We start from the raw sequence: 20,617 nt of genomic DNA, 5'->3' as shown, positions 1-20,617 counted from the left end.
GGCCAAGTATGACTCACCCCCTGCATCATGCACTCCTTGTCCCTATTGACTATTCAGACAGCTCCATGAACCCATGAACCTCCTCCAATCCTACCTCACCCTATCTGTCTCATTCTGTTTTATTGCCCTATTGATATGTTTATTGTCATTGTCTGCCAGTTCAAATATTTGTATCTCTCCCAAATTCATGTTGAATCTGAATTCCTATTCTGACAGTATTGAGAAGTGAAGTCATTCAGGAGATTGTAGTTTAATAGCTAATCAGGGTTGATTAGATTGGAAGGATAGGGTTGAACCTTTAAGAGAACCCAAGGGAACTAGCTTTAACTCCTTTCGTCCTTCCATTCTAAATATGCAGATGCAGGGCTCCCCATCTTCTTCGAAGGTGTAGTGTTAAGGCTCAAAGAAGAATGCAAGTCCTCACAAGATATCAGTTCTAAAAGTAATTTGATCTTGGAATTCCCAGCCTCCAAAACCATGCAGAGAAAGACAGCTATTGCTTATATGTTACCAAATTTTTGGTATTTGCTATAGACATAGGTATGGACTAAGACATTTCTTTCAGACACTAGAGTGAGCATTCAGGATAGGGCTATTTTTATCCATTAGTATATTCTCAGATCCAAGGATATATCCTAGATAATATTTGGAATTCAGTAAATACTCGTTGAAGTGATCTGGGTTAAGGTAGTTCTTCACTCTGAATTGACAAGTCCTTGTCTGATTGTTCACTATCAGTTGTGTCTAAAAGACCACACGGTTAGAGGCTGAATTTCCCCAAACTAAGCCTGTGCCCTGCAGGATGTAGGATATATCTGGGTAGGGATACTCCAGCCCCAACTAAAGAGCGTCTCATTACTGTTTCATAGTAACTCTGCATTATTTTGATAATTTTAACTTCCCCAGAACAAATGTTCTTGTAAGGAATGAAACCTAATACGCCCACAATTTCACTGCCCAGCTGATGGGGATGGATTATAGATAGAATCATTATGAGAGCAGACTTAGGTCAGAAGTAGATAGAAGATTGAGTTTAGAATTAGAACACTGAGAGGGTCAGCTATTTGGCCAAGGGAAGCTAACCATTGTCATCATGGATGCACTTCTTCAGACATCTCCCTCCATTATCACATATTTAGTCCTAACAGTAACAAGAAGAACGCATTCCTTGGCATCTAGTGGGATTGCTTTTCCTATGTATACATGACAGAGTACATAAAGTACTTGACTTAAAACTGCAGCATCCTTTAAATCCCATCTCCCTGTTGGCCTTTCTAGCCACAGACATGAGCTGGTAGACCAGGCTAGACTCTCCAAATAACATTTCCTTTGGGAAATGCCACTTAGCTCAAGAGTTAGCACATAGATGAAGCAGAGGAACTGAGAATCCTTTTTAGGAATTAATATGGATGCTAGAGGAGAAGGGAACATCCTTTACTCTCAGACATATACTAGGGAGGTTTCTATGGGTCTGGAGCCACAGTGGTCCTCTTCACTCAAACTACATGGCAATGAAGTGGAAGCTAGCAAAGTTAAACAAAGAAAGCAGAACAGAGTCCTGATAACATTGTTTCAGTCCTGAGATTAACCAGGATCAGAAGCCAGGATCATTGCTTAGACGATGAGCAAATGGGATTTCTTCTTCACAAGTTCATTTGAGTTGGGTTTCTAATACTAGAAACTAGATTGGTCTCACTAATGATGTTTTAACTGCTGGAAAACCTTGTCTCTTTAAAGTTCAGTGCTCATCAGTCTACCAAGTGAGCCAATTCCTTTGCTTTCTATAAGAAATAGTATGGATTGAACACATGTTATCCGTAGGTTAGAATACATCTACATACCTGGTCTTCTAGATGTTTAAAACTAATTCTTTCCCATATGGAAGCCAAGAAAAAACCTTCCACAGTCCCAGAATCTTACTTAGCCACCTAGAATTTTGGCCAAATAACTTCACACAAAGTTTTAGGAAAAATCCCTGAAGAGTAAACACAAGACAGTCTGTCAGGTCAAATTTTACCCAGTTAAACTCCAAGCCACATACTTAATGAAATGTCTCAGCAAGATGATTTAGAATCCTGGATGCTAAAACTGTGGCCTCCAAGAATGAAACCATTTACAGCTGCTAGCTTAGTTCATTAAACCACCTCTTGCACTGAAATTGCTCACACCTAAGAGTATCAAAATTTTATTCATCTGCTTGCCAAAAACTATTGTCACTTGTGATTCAGAGAATACCATGTATTTCCAGTATTTCTATAAACAATTCACAGGGTAAAGGCAGGCTCTATAGCAAGTAGAAGGTGTTGTTCCTGTTTTGATATAAAACAGTGATGGTGTTTCAAAATTACTATTTGTGCAATGTCGTATAATGAGCAAACAGCAGAACCAGGAGGTAAACTAGGGTTATTTAGCCTGAGGATTCAGGCCACACTTGGTGTATTTCCAGGTCTCCCCAGTAGATTAATTCATAAGTCACTTGGCATCTGACATCAAAAATCAAAACCACCACCACCACAACCACCACCACCACCACAACAAAACCCTGACCTTAGAAATAAAGGTTGCATGTAAAGAGTAAATGTAGGTATTCTTGTCTACAGTTTTCAAATACCAAATTACTTTCCATCCTGGTTATAGCTTCATCAAAGACTTAATCTATATTTCATGCTCATCAAGATTTTATTACAGTGAGCCCCAGAACCCATGTAAGAAGCTGAGTGGCCATACGTAATGAGAATGTGGACAACACAAATGGTACCCAGTGGGTTGTTTAAAATATCAGTAAAGAGGACTCAGCCTGGGAAGGAGGGGAGAGGTTAAGGATGGATCTGGGAGAAGTTAGGGAGAGAAGTGAGGGGGAAATACAATCAAAATATATTATTAACAAGTATGAAATTCTCAAAGAATAACAATACTATATTTTTAAAAGCTGAATATGCAGTTCTTTCTTTATTCTGGGGACTTGGGAAGCAGAGACAGTCAGATGTAGGGTTTACTAGACAGCCACTCAAACCTAATTATTGAGCCACAGATTCCAGCTTCTTAAAAGCAACACTAAACAACAAGACCCAGGAGGTGCCTCAAAGGAAGACATGCAAGGTTGACTTCTTGCCTCCATGCACACATGCATGCATAGGACATTGTACACACACACACACACACACACACACACACACACACACACACACACACACACACACACACACGCCTACTTTCATCTACACACAAAAAGATGTAGTTGTCAACATTTCTTAGTTGTTTTTTTTTTCTGGAGTTTTTACACTTTCACAGAGACTTAGGCCTAATGTCTTCCAATTCTCAAACTTAGAGTAATATACCACATTAGTAAATAGTCATTCTCCACTGAGGTTATAAAGTTGGTCCCTTTCCCTGATTTGTGCTAACTACACTAGTTTTGCCAATGATAGTATTTGTGTCAGGAACAATCATCTGGCAAAAGCAAAGCAAAGACAGACTGAACAATCTTTGTTTGAGGAGGTAAGCTCAGCTTCAGGTCCTAGCCACCCATTGGTGTGACCTTGGCTAATATTTTTGACAACTCAACTTAACTATTTTAATAGTTAAGGAGGAAACAATATTTACCTCTTTAGGACCATTGTAAAGATTAAATGAATGTATGAATATGTAAATATCCAATAAACACGAACTACTTTCCCTCTAGAGATCATCAATATGTTCCATCCTTTATAGTCACAGGTGCAAATGAAAAAAATATAACACAAGCAATATTTTGATTTTTACCTATCATCATTTCTGCTAATAAAAGGCATGATTCCAGATGCAAGCCCACCATTATTTTACTACCACAGACACCTTGATAGGCACAAATAAAAAATAAAAATCCGAAAGCACAGTAACACTTGCCTTGCTATTATAAGAAATGGCCCTAAGAAACAACTGTTGGTGTCTGAGTTGACAAGCCATTCCATATGTTTTTGCCAATAACACTTATTTTTTAAACAGCTCCTCTGAAATTACAGATAGCTAAGAACCTCTCCTCTGACTTTAATCTGGAAGCTATCCAAGATTTATTTAAAGCACAAGCTTGCCCAAGCCCAGCTAGGAATAAAGATATTTTGAAGGAATTGAAGAAATTGATATACTTGAATACATACATTTTTACAGACCATGTAAGAGCAATGTTTATGGGGACACATAGAAATACTTGAACACAAAGGCTAGTGGAACAAATGGGAGACAAAACAATAGTCATTTACTTCACAGGAAAAAAAGAAACATGATACATTGTATAACATTACACTCATTAAGAAGAATGTACTGTAGATATTCATAGGGAGTTTTGGCACAGAATGAATCTATACTAAAACTCACAATCTGGCCAATAAAAACATCATAGATTCTAATATATTCCCATACTGAGTGTATCACTCCATAGTGTGTGGTACACAGACAGATAAATTAGAGGTAAATGTAGTTGGTGCTTTAAAAGTATCCCATCTCCATTGATGATGAAAAGTGATACTCACAAATATAAAAGTATGTGCTGATGTGGGATAATGCTTTTCTACACTGTAAATATTGTTACTCATATCAGTTAAATAACATGCTGGCACGAAGTATAGGCAGGGTTACCTGACTAGGAAAATTCTGAGAAGAGAAAAGGCAGAGATACAGTCACCAGCCAGACACAGAGGAAGCAAGATGAGAAAATATTTGTCAATTAAGGATAGTGGCCCAGGCCTTATAAAGGAAAAGCACCACCATGGACTGATTTAATTTGCTTCCTATACTTGGTTTAAAAGTAAACAGCCACAGGCTGGGCGTTTGTGGTGCACGCATTTAATCCCAGCATTTGGGAGGCAGAGGCAGGCAGATCTCTATGAGTTCGAGGCCAGCCTGGTCTCCAGAGTGAGTGCGAGGTTAGGCTCCAAAGCTACACAGAGAAACCCTATCTCAAAAAACCAAAAAAAAAAAAAAAAAGTAAACAGTCACAAAACAACATGCTGAAGTTCATTCATTAGTTACTGGGCTTCAAACCTATTTGTAGAGTCCTGGTTTAGTGATAAAGTCCTTAAAGTTCTTCATGTCTATATAGCTATCCCAGCTAGTCACTCACTTTTATACAGTCTCGTCATGAAGATGAAATTACAATACCAAAGAACATGCCATGACATGCTCTTTAAGTCATCACTAATCTAGTCATTTAACAGTGGACCCAGTGAGGCTCACAGAGAAGGCAGCAAGGCTGGCACTAGTGAGACAGACCCATTTGTGTTTGATCACTGCTGCCCGCATTTCTTCAACTGATGCCACAGCCAACCTAATTATTCCTGGACCCATCAGGCATATATGGTTTCATGACAACAAATAGCATTATTTCTACCAATACTTGACAAACACAAACTTGATATCCAGGTAGCAAGTGTTCAAGCCTTATGGGCAAGTCTCTGAGACCCCACTGCCCAAACCTAGGTCTCACAGACATGGTTTTAGGCTGCGCAGGATCTATGCTGACAATCTTCAAGGCTGGTGCTCAGATCCAGAAAAACTGATCAGTATGTAAAGTTCAAACTGGTATTAATAAATGGTAGCAATACCCTGTTTCTATTCCACAGTAAACCAGCTAATAAGTAGATTATGCTGGTGAATGAAGAATATTTATCCCAGGCAAGTTATTAAGAACCCTGATAATTGGGAAAGGACCAACAAGCAAATTTCCTACACCTTTCCAAGACTGACACATTGTTTCTTGAGAGTCCCATTTGTATTTTAAATATTTCAGATCTGCAAATCAAATGGAGAGATTTTAGTTTCATTGTCACTTTCTAAACATGTGTTTCAGCTATGGTAGCTATTGGATTTCCTGCCTGTAAGATGGTTTTCTCCCTATTGTATCAGAAATTGTCATTTGAATGAATCAAACATAGACACAAGTATGAATTTATAGTAACTTATAATTTATTTTCTATTTGATATTCTGACTGGGTTCAGAAATATCTATGACCAAGAAAATGTTCTTAAAGTATGTCTAAACCAAGTTCTATTTACCTTTTCTGCAAAACAAAAGGCTTCTAATGCTTTTAGCAGCTTCTTAAAAGGCGCTTGGATTCTTTATTTCTGCATCTGTTATTTTTTTAACAATGAAAAAAACCTTCTCTTTCTCTGTTTGAATATTTCTTTCTGATTGAAGGCCTGGTATGGTAGTTATCTCATTAAAAAACCATTATCAGATGAACTTGGCTGAAGGAGATGATAATACCAGTCACATAGACACTGAGGCAGGAGGAATGCACATAAAATCCCAGTCTAGGCAATATAGGAAGATTTAAACCTGAAAACAAAAAGGTTTTTAAAAATTAAACTTACAAACAACAGAAAACACAGGGACTATGGATCTCAGTGGAGAGTGCTTGCCTAGCTGTGCCAAGCGCTAGGTTAATCCCAGTACTGCAAAAAGAAATTGGTAAAACAAAAATTAAAAATATATTACCAAGTTCATGTGCATTTTCTGGGAAAATATAAAGGAGGAAAAGAAAATATTGAATCGCCCATAGTTTCCACAAAGACATAATCATTGTTAATATTTTGGCTGATCCCTTTCATTTATATAGAGCATATTGGGAATATGAAATCGAGTTGACTTTGGATGCCTTCATATATAATATTTTCTCTAAATCACAAAACCCCTTATACAGGGTGGGGCATTCACATTGTGAGGTGATAACAAAAAGTTCTCTTCAGATTAAGGAAATATAAGCAATCCTTTCCAAACAGCATCACAGTCAAGTTTTGTAGTTCATTTCCTCAGGTAACAAGGGTATGAACGTTTTTCTATTTAGAAATATACTCATATGATCCCTCCTAAAATGGGAGCTCACAGATTATGGACTGACAGCTGGGGAAACGTGCATGGGACTGAACTAGACTCTCTGAATATGGGTGATGGTTATGTGACTTGATCTGTTGGGAGGCCCCTGGCAGTGATACCAGGACTTAACCTGGGTGCATGAACTGGCTTTTTGGAGCCCATTCCCTATGGAGGGATACCTTGCTCAGCCTTGATACAGAGGGAAGGGGTTTGGTCTTGCCTCAATTTGGTATGCCAGACTTTGACGACTCCCCAAAAAAGGCCTTTCTCCCTCTGAGGAGTGGATGTGGGGTGGAAAGTGTGGGAGGCAAGGAGGCAGGAGAAAGGGAGGGAAGGGGAACTGGGGTTGGAATATAAAATGAAAAATAGTTTATTATTTTTTAATTTTTAAAACAATATTATTTTACATACCAATTCCAGCTCCCCGCTTCCCCTGCCTTTCCCAGCTAAGAATCTAAGCAACAGTGGAGAGGGTACTTTATAAATATTTTTGAATAAAAAATTAATTAAAAAAGAAATATACTCTATGGGTGCACACATTCACAAAATTACCAAAGAATAAAAACTATATTTCAAAAGATACTCTTGGTCAGAAATTCTGACCCAGAATAGCATTTAAAATTAATAGCATTTAAAAAGAATGTTTTTGCAGCCCTCACTGGCCTGGAATTCTGTGTAGACTAGGCTTGCCTCAAACTCAGATCTGCCTGCCTCTGCCTTCAAAGCCCTGGGATTAAAGGTAGACACCACTACACTTGGCCCTTAATATCCTTATTTTAATAGCCATGTGGTGGTATTCATATGGATGAGGAGATAATGCTGACCATATAGAAAGAAGTATTGTAAGATTTTACCAGGTGGTTAAATCCATGCCATATAAAAGGTACTTGTCATAGCAGATGTTGAAGATAAGAAAGGTGCCTTCTCCCCTGCAGGAGACTACTGAATAGAAAAATGTATGAATAGTTGAGTGAAATTTGAGTATGAATGTAGCAGAAAGCTCTCCCATCCTGTGACGGAGGCATGGAAGGATTCTTGACTCTGCAGCCCTTCAGGATATTGCCCCAACAATGAAGTACTATTTTTAACGCTTCCTTGAGTGGAGATGCTGCCAAATGAGACTCTCAAGGGGCACTTCTCACATAGTACAGAGAAGGGCATTAGGTCATAACTGGCCCAGGGTTGTTGATGCCCTTAATATATCCTAGTAACCAGAAAATACCTGTTATGGAAACTATGGTTGTTTCAGGGAGATCAAATCCCAGTGGCTGGCTTGGGCATTCTGCTGGCCTTGCAAATCACAGACTTCAAATTTGCCTGAATAAGCTGCCTTGGCTTTAGGTAGTTATGATCCATAGAAACAGTGACTCAAATATCAGAGGTGATAAAATACAATAAAATGCATTTCTAAATATTTAAAAATGTTTTCTTGATTCAGGCCATGTCTTCAATGGGAGGGGAGGTAAGCTATGATGATACATTTGCAATGCCATGACCCTTGGTGGCAACATAAGCCCTGTACTAGGGAACCCACTTTTTCTTTAAACTAAAAGAAGCATTCTTCCTCCTAGTGCTCTCTGAACTTCCCTATTAACCTTGCTCCACCAGCTCACCCTGAAGGAGGAAGGTCTCCATGAAGGGAGCTCAAATTAGTGATGAACACCTGCCTCTGCAGCTTTTATAGATTTTTAAGGAGGGCGATCAGAGACTTACTGGCTTATCTATCTACAGTGCTCGAATGTAGACAGAATCCGATAGAGTCAACTACCTCTATCAGAAGGAGTGGGCTTGAAAGGAAAAGGAAACATAAAAGGGCAACCCCCTGAGCATGAGGGACTAGAGGATCTCTTTTTCTTGGTGGTAGGAGGGTGAATCTCTCCATTGTTTTTCTAAGTCAGGACACATTTGCAAGTGGAAAGCATACTATCAATAACTACACCAAAACAGTATCATAACCAGGACAGATCTCATTTCCATATGGTCACCTCAGTATGAGGTCATGCATTCATGCGTTTGATGCTCACAAAGAGAAGGCTGAGTGAAAGAAGCCAGGGACAAAATATCTACACAACCCCTTTTTAATAAATGTCAATGTATGCACAATTTATCAAGGGTAAGACGTCAGAACAGAAGGATGGAGGAGGAGGGAAGGAGAGGAGTGGGAAGGGGATTCTGGTGCTCTGATGTATTATGGCATATATGCTTGTATTTGTCTTTAATTTTTAATGTTATTAAAAAGGAAGATTTAGGATTTGATCGACATACACACACATATACATACTATGGTTGTCTTTATTTATAGTTACATCTGTAACTGTAGATAGGGCTAGGTTTGTTTTAGCATCAGTTACTGTCACTCTCCTCCCTGCATGTGGGGTTGGAAAGCATAGACAACTCAGCTGTGGCCTATGAACAACTGAGGAGGGTTCATCTTCTCATTTAACTGGAAAGGGCTTGGATCTGGATCAACTTGCTTATAGAATGTAGCAATGCAGAATGTGAAAACACTATGATTGCTGCCCTTAAAACTGGTTAGCAGGCAAAAACAAATGCTGTTGAGTCAGCCTCACCACTCTAATGCCAGGACTTAGACCCAACCATAATGAGTTCCTAAGTCTGTTTGCTATCAAAGCATGCCTTGCTCTTCGGGAGCTGAGGTCTCTGAAATCCCAGCTCATATGTAACACTGAGATTGTGGGTGAACATGAAATGTTACAGCACAGGGGAACTAAGCCTGAAGAAACAGGAAGTGTCAGCATATTCCAGGAGGCTCATTCTTAGCAAACTGAGTGAGATGCAGCTTGTAGTCCCTGTCAGCGCCCAGGTATCCAGGCCTTAGGATACACACATCCTCCTGCTTGAACAAGCCTACCTTGAGAGATATGTCTCAGCTTTGTCTCTTTTGGTTTCTCTACCTATTAAGTTCTCAATTCCTGGAGCTGCCCTGTTCTACGTTTCTGGCCACACAACCCTACTCTAATATAAGCAACCAAAGCTCATCTACCTAGGAGAGAGGAGCATGTGATGGGCCAGGGTGGGAATCACTTTCTGAAAATGAACTAAAAAACCCACCAACAGAATATTCTTGTTCTATGCATATTGCAACTATTATAGACTTACTTTCCATTTTTAATACTACCTACATTTTCAGTGAGCTGCTAATCCATTTTTTTTCTTTTTAATTGAGCTATAATCCAAGCTGGCCTTTATTCACTGAGTAGTCCAGGATGGCCTTGAACATGTAATTTCTTCCCTTCAGCCTATCCTGCTGAGATCACAGGTGAGAGCCACTGCCCCCAACTATACATGCTAATTTATTACTATAAGATCACCATAACTCCAGTCACAAAAAGACAAACAAGGTATGTACTCACTGATATATGAATTTTAGACATAGAACAAAAGACTACCAGTATATAATGCTCTTCACCAAAGAAGCTAGGAAACATGAAGGACTCTAAGGGATAAATGGTCCCCATGAATTGGAAGTGGCATGAACTCCCGAACTAATTGGGGGCAAGAGGGGGGGGGAAGGAGCTGCTACAATAAGAGCAAGAGAAGAGGAGAAGAGGAGAGGAAACTGAGGGGCAGAAACAGTGAGTTGGGGGAAGAATAGAGGAAAGAGAGCAAGATGACAGATACGATATCAGAGGGAGCCACTGTAGGCCCGAGAAGGGATCTGGAACCAGGGAGATCTCCAGAGACCTACAAGAATGACACGATCTGACAATCCAGGCAATGGTGGAGAGGATAACCTAAAAACCCTCCCCCTAAAATGAGATTGATGACTTCTCTTTATGCCATCCTAGAGCCCTCACCCAGTGGCTGATGGAAACAGAGACAGACATCCACAGATATACAATGAGCCGAAATCGGGAATTTAGTTGAAGAGAGGGAGGAATGAAGAACGAAGGGGTCTGTACTAGGATGGAGAAACCCACAGGAACAGGAGACCTGAACAAGGGAGAGCACATCGACCCCAGATGCTGTCCAGGAGGCCTGTACAAGACTGATCCAGACCCCTGAACATGGATGTCAATAAGGAGGCCTCTGCACTACAGGGAGCCTCTGGTGGTGGATTAGTATTTTTCCCTGGTGCAAGAAGGGACTTTGAGAACCCATCCCATACGAAGCGTTACACTCTGGCCCTGGACACATGGGGAAGGGCCCAGGATCAGCATAGGAAGACTTGGTGGACTTTGCAGAGCCCCCGTTGAGGGCCCTACCCTGCCTGGGGAGTGGTGGGTGGATGGGGTGGGGGGTGGGCTGGGGGTGGGGGAGGAAGTTTGGAGGTGAGGGGAGGGAGAGGGAAAGGGACTTGAAATAAGCTTGTTCCCTAACTAGAACTAATAAAAGAAAAAAAAAAAGATCACCATAACTCAATCACTTTTTTCCTTTCTTTTCCAATACTTTCAATTTTGTGGAAATGAAGATGCTGTAAAAGGTTAACAATGAAGACACATTACTTTGACCACTGACATGGCATGGGCAAATATAACTCCAAAAAAGTCGCCTAAAAGGACAGTTCATCAACAGTTTCTATTAACATAGCATAGATCCTTTTAAAATTATTTTAAATTTATACAGGATTTTTCTTTTGCAGAGTCTACTTTTATAGCCAAGGCTGGCATGGAACTCACTATGTAAGGCAGACTAGCTTCAGACTCGTAGACATTCTCTTGCCTCTGCCTCCTGAGTGCTAGGTTTGCAAGAATGAGCCAGCAAGGCTGACCAGTATCATTATTAAAAGGAGTCCCAATGGAGAAATTTATCAACAGGACTTTAGAAAAATATGTTAAAGACATTATTTTATTATGATATATATATTATATTTTATATCTCCCTCAGAACTTTGAATTACAATAAATATCAAATGTGTTATGCCTCCTTCTCTGGTATATAGGGGCTCCATTTTTTACAGAAATTATTCCTTGCTAGTAGTAATAACACAAAACATCTGGCTCCTTTCCTAAAGCAGGGTACCAAGAGGTTATTGTCATATATGAGCAACAGCCTTCTGGGATCCAAGGCCTGTAATGGGCATCGAAGGAGGAAACAGCCTCTCAAACCTTTCTTGTGAGCTAGAACACACTGTCTCAGTGAATGAGGTGCAAAATATCTCCAGGCTCCTGTACCTGGTCCTTTGTTAGGTCACTGACTTTGCCTAAAATCAGTAACAGATCTCTCATACAGCATTTTGAGTCACAGTAAAGTAGAGGCGGGGATGAGGTTGAAAAGACCCAAAGGCACAGAGAAAGATTGCTTATAAGAAAGGGTCAGGAATGGCATCCCCAGACCCTACTGACTTATAGAACATTTTGTCTGTCTTCAGTGTTCTTAATAACATGAATTCTGCTGTCAACATTTAACACCAGGTTTCATGTAATGAACTATATTTATAGTTTCTCTTGGAACTCCCCGCTCTCAGTTCCTTCTTGGCAACAACTGACTCAGCTGAGGAGCAGGTGTTCTCTACAGATGGGCCACCTGTTATCCAGTTCGCCACAGTCCTCCAGCCTCCCACTGAGTCCTACACTGGCTTGCTCTACCCATGTGCTATCTGTCACACCATGTGCATGTGGTTACCTGGGCTTGAAGTGTCTAATAAGAGCAAAAAAGATTAGGGCCGGAGAACCTGTGATGGAGTTCTAGCACTTCACAGAAGGGCAGAGGAAGTGACTTTTGTGTAGGTGGGTAGAGGCTAGAGAACAATTATTGAGATACTCTAGACCGACTCTCTGTTCACGGGTGGGAGGTGCCAGTCAGAGTAGCAGCCACAAAATGCTGAAGGACTTTGGAGATGCTCCACTCCTCACTGATACATTTGTGTGGGTCTCAATGCAAATTGATGCTGTCCTGATGAAGCCCTGTGTAGGTGTCCTTCAGTGAGCTGTGCTGCTCTGTGCCAGAGCCCACTCTCACACTTATGAAGTGAGCCAGAAACAGAGCAGGAGACTGCGTCACATGACACCCTCAACTCTATGTGACTATAGCAAAGCCACTGGCATAAATCTGCAATGTCTGTATGGCTGAATGTCAACTGGTGAATAGAGTCTCATACTCACTCACAAATGATGGGGGCAGGCATAGTGGGACAGACTACAACTTACTTCCCTCAAGTAGTCCCTCAAATAAATCACCTAGCTAATCAGAGAAGATTTAAGGGACAGGATTCTCAGAGTGAACCGGGTCTGGATTTGTCACTTCACAGAGCAGCCAAATATGATTTCTAGTCTGTTTGACAAATGGGGGACTCTAGTGGAAGGACTTAACACTGTGCCTGCCTATATCACTAAAGGACTGTCAGTCAAGGGGTCTGGCTAGATTCTATCACCAGCTCAAAATGTATGGTCTGGTTTACCTGTCCATCATTATAGAGGCTAGCCTGACATTCAGAAATGCCCAGTGTTGAATTAATTCTGTGCAATGTGTTGTGAAGCAGATAGTGGAGATTAAAGAGGCCTAAATGATTCCATTATTGCGTCTCAGATTTTTAAATAAAACCTACCATAAATAGCAGTGCTCTGGGACAGGACCTACAGGTGCAAAAGAATAAAATAAAAGACTTTGCATTACAAATCTTTTCCCAGATTCAGTCTATTGCATGGGCACTAGTTTCTCACAGTTTGGTTTTAAAACTGACCACCACTCTTATCACATTCATTGATGATTATTATAATCCTTTGGATAGCATGATTTTTCCTAGTCCAATGGAAAGCTAAAAGAATGCTATACTAATGTCATGCCCCATAACACAACAGCTGTTATCTAGAACCTCTGGGGGTTGGGTAACAATACCTGATATTGGTATATTTAGAAATACCTGGTAGCTTGCACTATACATCTGCCTAATTCTCCCCACTCTTCAAATTCCAATTGTTTTCCATTCATTTCTCAGAATTAGATCTTAAAACCAATTTCCTTCCCTCTTGTTACTGCCCTAAGTGGCTGCTGCATTATTGAGAAACACAATTGGTACATGTTTTGTCTGTAAAGTTCCCAGAGATTCAGAGATGAGATGGGCTGTGTTGCATCATTTCAGAAGCAAATTGGTTTGTGGTACCAGACAAGAGTCTCACAGAACAGAGAAAAGAATTCTTCCACAGAAATTACAGTTCTTTTCTCAAGGTAACACCCTAAGAGGCACTTGACAGCCAAAGTGACAACTTGTGACTAAAGATGATGGAATAATGGGGTGCCTCTTACCTACCCCCACAAGTGAAAAAATTAGTTACTATAATTTGGGCCAACCTAAAAACCACATGAAAAGTTGGAATGTAAAATGTTCCTTCCCCTCTCTCTTTCCTCCCTCCTCCCTCTCCTTCCTTCCTTCCTTCCTTCCTTCCTTCCTTCCTTCCTTCCTTCCTTCCTTCCTTCCTTCCTTCTCCTTCTCCATTACCAAACCTGAAGAACTTCATATTATATACCTTGTTTTTATAAATTCCCCACCCCTCTTTTGGGCTTCACAAAAAATATTTTAAACCATGTTAAGTTTATGAAAGACTTTTGAACTCTGTAGTTACTTCCTTTATTCCCCACTGTCTTAACCTGTTGTAGAGTTGGCAGCAATACCAACACAAACTTTACTCTGGACAGGTGACTCTGCAGTGTAGTGTTAAATATATTGTCTTCCACATTTTCCATCATGGAAAACAAGGGTAATAATACTTCAGTTGATCTCCCAAAGCACCAAGAGAATGGATAAGTAACTTGTACCATTCAGGTTAGTACAATGAATGTAAACTTTGGAACCAAATACGTTGATTTTGGCTCTGTTTTACTAGATGGATGAACTGAATTTTCTCATTAGTTTGTGCCTGCATGTCCTCATCTGGGAAGAGAACTATGAGACTCATCTCCAAAGCTGCTGCGTGTGTTAACAGATTCATCAGGTTGTTGATCTGCTCACATTGTGCTTCATACAATTCTGCTCCGTAGCTGTTTTTTTTTTTTTTTTTCCCTTGGAAATGGGTTGGAAAAGGGTTGGAAAAGCCAATGGGTAAAGCCGTATTGGATCCAAAGGATCTAGAATGGTAAGTTTGCTTGCCTTCTTGTTCATGTATACCACTCTACATCGGCATCCAACAGAGGCTCTGAAAACTTGCCAAACTGGCTAAATGTCAAGCCTAAAATCCATAATTGAGAGTTCCCAATCCTGGCCTCTGCCAAACAAACTTCAAGATTGCTTGCTGAATTTTCCTTGCCTTCATCCTCAACTGCATGTGTTCTGGAATGGATTTATCTTACTACAAATGACAAACTTCTAAAATTTCTTCCTCTTCTGTTTTGTTTTAACTATATTTTCTTTCTCCTCTTCTCCTCAGAAGTAACATCAAGAATGCTGCATTCTTGTGATATATATATATATATATTATATATGTGTGTGTGTGTTGTGTGTGTGTGTGGTATTCTTATGAATACATATATATATATATACATATATATGTATATATATTTCTTGTGGTCTTCATAACAACATTGATACAGAAATATAACCATAGCATCAAGAAGGGCCAGGAATTTTGGCTATGTTCTAATAACAAGAAGCAATACTGGGAAAGTACTCAGCAGATTTCTCTCAGGCCTGGGATATTTCTATCCCTTGTTTAACTCATTCTTGTTGTTACAGAGGCCCTATCTGTTAGTATCCATACAACAGAATTATTTCTGAAAAAATATATCATTACAAAACACCCATCAAAAAGGTTCCACGGATAGTAGCCCTCCTGACAGAATGGCTTCATGTACCTACCAAAGGGGAGATGGCACCTATTCTTTTAGGCCTACAGAGGAGGCTGTTTTCAAAGCTTCAATACTATAATTGGTATGTTATTTCTTATTGCCACAGCTATAAATTTGTAGTATAGTAACTTCTCCTGCAATTTAATACCTTTGCACACTTCCTAAAATATACTTGAGCTGCACAAACACCCTCAAAGCTATGTTTGCTTCCTTTCTTTTCAGCATATGAAAGTAATTACTCCTGGCTTCAGCTGCATTCAGCTGGGTTTCTGGACATAGCTTTACTGTAATGCCCACTCAAACCCCTTCACCACTATTTCAGTAGAAGCTAGTGCCTTTGTGTCATGAGTTCCTTCCCTTCCTGGGACTCCTCTCCTCATAGGAGTTTACTTAGTTCTCAAGTGGAACAGACTGGAAGTGTTAGGGAACTAATGGCCTTTGGTATGGAGTAGCCTTCAAACAAACTGTAAAGGAATTAGTAAGTAAACATTCCATACTTCACCCATCAGTTAGAAAAAAACTATGAAGTATGTTCCACAGAGGTTCTGAGCAGGACTGAGTCCTTGTTGTTCACATCCTACTATTCATTCCCAAAGGCTAGCTTCCTTCCCTTCTCTGCCTCACTGCTCCATATCTCTTCTAAATGCTTGCTAGATCACCATCCAAATAAATTATGTGTATTCCATCCTTATGTCAAGGTATATTTATGGGTCAGTCCAACTTATAGTCATTATATATGCTTTTGTTTTAATATTCAAAAGGTATACAATTACACCAAGACACAATTTCATCATTATTTCATCCAACAAAGGCTTATCATGGGCTTACCATATGCCTGGCCATATACCAGGCAAAAATTGGGTGGGGATAAGCAAGAGAAGAGATGGAATGTTGCCTCAGGCAGTGGAAACAGTGTATAAAAGCCACAAAGTTTCAGGATTCCATTCTACAGACCAAAAAAAAAATTGACCTGATAATTATGCAAGAGTACTACAACTCTTCCATCCTTTACACAGTTGATCAAACTGGTCGAAGGACTCTAAGGCAGCTGAAACTGAAAGGGCTATGTTGTTTCAGTGGACAGTTCAAGAAAAAACTAAACACTTTTTTTTTTATTAGTTCAAATTAGGAACAAGCTTGTTTCACATGTCAATCCCTTCTCCCTCTCAATCTCCCTCTCCCTCCCCTCACCCCATTCCTCCTCCCCCAACCCCTGACCTACCCCCCACCCTATCCACCATCCACTCCCAAGGCAGGGTAGGGCCCTCCACAGGGCCTCCGGAAAGTCCACCAAATCTTCCTGTGCTGGGCCTGGGCCCTTCCCCATGTGTCCAGGGCAAGAGTGTATCCCTTCACGTGGGTGAAAGTCCCTTCTTACACCAGGGAAAAATACTAATCCACTACCAGGGGCCCCCTGGAGTGCAGAGGCCTCCTCATTGACATCCATGTTCAGGAGTCTGGATCAGTCCTGTACTGGCCTCCCTGACAGCAGTCTGGGGTCCATGCGCTCCCCCAGGCCAGCTGTTTCTGTGGGTTTCTCCAACCTGGTACCAACCCCTTCGATCTTCATTCCTCTTCAACCAAGTTCCAGAGTTCAGTTCAGAGTATATCTGTGGATGTGTGCCTCTGCTGAAAGTAAACACTTTTAAACTAAACACTTTTACTATTTTACTCATCCATGTTTCCATGTTTGACAATTTCTCTGAGAACTCTGATTTTGCCAGAGTGGAGATGGAAGAATGTGTGGAGGCCTGACTAACATACTTCCTACTGTTTCTTAGAGTTGTGAAAGCACCTTCACCTTTGGAGACTTACTAGACTCAGCACAGAGTTGTACTTCAAGCATAGAAGTTATAGACTTTTGACCATATATATATATATATATATATATATATATATATATATATATGATATATGGTAAGGGATAATAATCAGGCAGGGTCATCAGTGCTGGGCTCCTGCACTCTGAGCTGCCTATGCAGTGCACACTTGAGAATACCTTTTTCTACAGCAACCAGAAACACAATATTTTAAAAATTATTTTTACTTACTCATATTTACATACCCACCCCCCATTCCCTCACCCTCCCATTCTCACGTGTTCCCCATCCAACCCACCCCCCCACTCCTCCCCAGGGATAGTGAGGCCATACACCAAGGACCTTCAAAGTCTGTCATATTGTTTGAGGGAGGGCCTAGGCCCTCCTTGCTGTATCTGGGCTACAATAGAATCCCTCCATAGGGAATGGGCTCCCAAAGTCCATTTGTGCTCTAGGGATAAACACTGGCTCTGCTGTTAGAGGACCCATAGACTGTCTTGGACTCCTAGCTGGCACCCACATTCAGAGGGCTTGGTTTGGTCCAATGCTGTTTCCCCAGCTTTATGACAAGGGTCTTCATTCTATCAGTAGGTCAGGTCCACTGTTTCTGCAGGTCTCTCTATCCCCGTCTTGGCTCCTTTGCTCATCCCTCCTCCCTCTCCACAACTGAATTCCAGTACTATGGTTCAGTGCTTAGTTGTAGGTGTCTGTTTCTGCTTCAAACAGCAATAGGATGAAGGCTCTCCTTCCTCTCCCATTGTATTCAGGTTTTTCTACCAAATGGTTAAATGGTTGTCTCAGTATCTGAGGTCTCTACTGGGGTGTGCTCACAAAGCACTTTCTGCCTAGCAACTATCACTCTTTCAGATCTTCAGAAGCAAGCATGGGTTCAGTATAAATCAGTTTGTACAATGTGAGACACACTGGACTATCTGTGTCTGTTAGAGCCTGGGTCAATCACAAAGCATCAGATGCCAGCCATTGTCCAACTCTGCAAACAGACTCTTTGAAAGGTATTTGCCTATTTGTTTTCTAAAGAGAGAAAGAAAGTGTGGAGTTGGATGAGTGGGGAGGAAGGGAGGATCTGGGAGTAAACGAGGGAGGGGAAACTGATCAAATATATTTTATGAAAAAATTTCAATAAAAAGAATGTGATTAAAATGATAAAAATAAATAACAATAGCAACCTTAAATCTTTGTTCTTTCATTCACAATGACCACTCCATGAATGGCAAATTGTGAATGAATGAGCCAAACTCTCCCCTATTTTCAGCATCATATGATTGACAGACACAGATAAGCAACTTAACCAATGGGCTTACAGGAAGACTCTTACCTTGGTTTAGTCCTGGGTGATTGAGAAACACCTGTGTTAAATGTCTCAAGTATTTTAGACAACCACAAGCATACAGATATGAACGCCTATCTGGGACTGGCTCAAGAACTAGGCCAACCCAAATGCTTATTTTATGTTTCAGATGAACAATAAAAATGTGACATTATTGTTTACTTTCATTTGAAAAGCAGATTAAAAACTGAAAACTCATCTCTTTCATCTCTCAACAGCAAAACTATATGCACTTTTTGAACAATGAAGCCAATTCATCCAGTAATACAAAAACCATTTTCATACACATATACCATGTTTTTGGTAAAGAATTTACATTTATGGAATGAGAGAATTTGGAAACTTATCAGCCGAGCCTCTTCATTGTGTCTCTGTCACAGCAGAGTAACCTTTATTAATGCCAAGGTGGCATGTTTATCAGATGTCACTTGCTCATGTCATTCACTGCCACATTTCATTTTCATAAATATCATAAAAGATAAAAAGAGGCATTTAACAATAACCAATAATACTAACTGTATCCTCAAGAAAACAACATAGAAAACATAGATTTGCAGAGGCAATCATTCAAAAATTCACAACAAAGCATACATTAGCTGCATCTTACCCCTCAGCCTCTTTTCATATTAAACATATTTTTGTAAACTTATGACAAAATTGTACATCATGATTCACAGACTGAACATGGCCATTCTACCTACTTCTCCACAAATATCATAAATGATCACTCTATTTCATCATTTAGTATATGGAACATGGTTTAAATCTGAGTTTGTGCCTATTGAGTCTTAATTTTTAGTCAAAATAACTTATAGCCATTGCTAAAAATCAAATAATTAGGATATAACATAATGGAAAGGAGCAGTCTCTGGCCGTAGGAGCACAGCCACTGTCCTTTAGTAGCACCTACTTAAATGTCTTGTAAATTCTCTACTGATTCCATTTCAGCTAGTAACATCCTTAAACTGAAATTTCCCAATCCTGGATTTTACATGTTAGTACTTTAGAGTTTTATTAATCTTCTTTGTAACTCATATTCTACTTTTTCCATTTCCTACAAATAGACATGGATATAACCATGTATCTATAACTAGAGTTCAGTTCACTCTTACAATCAGATAGTGAAGTGTACTCATATTTCCTTACTATAGATTTTACTTTTCCTAAAACTTCTAGTGACCTTTGTTTTACTTTTAATGTGTCTTCTTACCTCCCTGTACTATTTAAAAACTCATAAGTAGCGATGTATCTGTAGAATATTTTTCTCCCACCTGGCTTTTATTCCTTCATAACTCTTCCAAGGCATTCTGTCTTAGTCATGATTAATTGTTAGTACAAACTGGCTGTCATCCTAAGATTTTCCCAAATTTCTCTTTGTGTTTGAAAGTATTATTTCTGGAGCTCCAATCTCCCTTTGTCATTCTATTTAGAACATATCTGGTAATTTCTATATTCTTAGACAACTTTGATAGTTTGCTGATCAGAGTAATCTAAACATGAAAGTCATATTCATATAAAAACTTCCCATATACTCGATTAATATGTCACATCCCTATTGCAATGACTATTGTTCCTTTGTGGTCAGCCTGTTTTTAATGTTTGTTTGGTTAGCTTTGTTGGTTTATTCTTCAGCAAACTCATAACACTTTTTATTTGGAACTTTTAGAATCAAACTGCTTTCTCTGTTGGTATGTTATTTTATGGATTGACATAACTGTGCATATCTGCGGAGTTCAGTGCTGTGCTGCAGTGCATCCAAACACTGTGTAATGTGTACAGTATGTTTTATGTGTGCTAGACACTGGATCTTTAATCTCACTTTTCAGTTTTCTAAAACTCTCTCAAAATGCTTGTCTT

The 20,617-nt window shown here is 39.9% G+C and overlaps 1 protein-coding gene across 1 annotated transcript in view; it reads right to left on the bottom strand.

Annotated features, from left to right (window-relative positions):
- Nucleotides 1-20,617, bottom strand: part of Ryr3 (ryanodine receptor 3) — a 465,461-nt gene that overhangs the window by 423,229 nt on the left and 21,615 nt on the right. The window lies entirely within an intron of this gene.

This window comes from Cricetulus griseus, chromosome 6 (assembly GCF_003668045.3).
Source record: "Cricetulus griseus strain 17A/GY chromosome 6, alternate assembly CriGri-PICRH-1.0, whole genome shotgun sequence".
Classification (NCBI taxonomy): domain Eukaryota; kingdom Metazoa; phylum Chordata; class Mammalia; order Rodentia; family Cricetidae; genus Cricetulus; species Cricetulus griseus.
Note: the sequence above shows the minus strand (reverse complement) of the source record. Positions and strands in the feature narration are given on the sequence as shown.